Genomic DNA, 1548 nt, shown 5'->3' on the forward strand with positions numbered 1-1548 from the left:
AGCGTAGACTAACCAGCTTTTCATGCCCAAAAAGTAAACCACAAAGAAATATAAAGTTCCCAAAAAGAAGCTGTCCTAAACTTGAAGGCTTAAGTCTCACATGAATCAGAAGCTACAAAAGAAATTCACAGGTCAAAATCACAGAGAAAAAATAATAACATGAAAAACTAAAATAACATATCCCCACCAAATACCAGTAATCCTCTAGAGGAACACACTGAGAACCCCTTAGAGACAATGCAGGACATGGAACTCAAAAGAACAATGATGAATATGATAAAAGAATTCAGTGAATTTAAAGAACACACAAAGAAATCAAAGAACTGAAGGAAGATAGGGATAAACTTCTGAATGAGGTCGGAAAGAGTTAGAAATATTGAAGAATACTCAGGCTGAAATGAAGAAGGAAGTGAAACACTCAGTAAGCCAATTAGAAACGACAGGAGAAAGCTTTAACAAGAGGAAGAACAAAATGGAAAAGAGAGTATCAAGAATGGAACATAAAGTGGACGAACTAGACCACTCAAGAAAGATTATGAAAAACTTAAGAAAATCACAAGAATGGAATATGGAATATGCAGGAATTGAGTGATACCATAGAAAGACCAAACTTGCAAATCATAGGCATACAGGAAGGAGAAGAATCCCAAGACAATGGCATGGACCAGACCTTCAAGAGAATTGTGGAAGAAAATTTCCCAAACTTAAAGACATGCCCATACAAATACAAGAAGCATACAGAACACCAAACAGACAGGACCAGAGAAGAAACTCTCCAAGGGACATCATAGTAAAAATACTTAAATGCACAAAACAAAGAGACAATACTAAAAGCTTCAAAAGAGAAACAAGTCACATAAAAAGGAAAACCCATTAGCATTACAGCTGACTTTTCAATGCAAAGTATGAAAGCTAAAAGAACCTGGACCAAAGTATTCCCAGTTTTAAATGACCACAGATGCCAACCCAGATTACTATACCCAGACAAAACACCTATAATAGTTGAAAGGGAAAGAAAAATCTTCCATGACATAAATAGGCTGAAGGAATTCATGTCCACAAAACTCTCCGACTGGCAGACCTCTCTCCCCACGGTATGCCGATAGCACCCTCCATGCCTTGATTCCCCCAGCCTCAATCACCCTCCCATCTCCCCCACCAGTCTCTCCTCCTAGCCTGGATCCTGTCCCATTTCTTCTCATGGCACCCCAGACACCTGGGGAACCACCAATGCATCCTGATCCATTGCATCCAGACCAACTCAGTTCCTTCTTGGATCCCCAGGAGCACTGCTTCTGGGCCCAGCCCCGCCCTCACCTCCCTCTGCTTCCCTGGGCCTCCACCACCCACAGATCTCTCTCTGACCCACAGGTCTCTCTCTCCCAGGTAAGTCAATGGCACCCTCTGCACCTTGAGTCCCCCAGCCTCATTCACCCTCCCATTTCCCCTGTTGGTCTCTCCTCCTAGCCTGGGTCCTGTTCCATTCCTTATCTTGGTGCCTGCCCCAGACATCGGGGAAACCACCACTTTGCATCCAGACCAACTGAC

The sequence above is a fragment of the Nannospalax galili genome, unplaced genomic scaffold, assembly GCF_000622305.1.
Source record: "Nannospalax galili isolate Female #2095 unplaced genomic scaffold, S.galili_v1.0 scaffold9759, whole genome shotgun sequence".
Lineage (NCBI taxonomy): Eukaryota > Metazoa > Chordata > Mammalia > Rodentia > Spalacidae > Nannospalax > Nannospalax galili.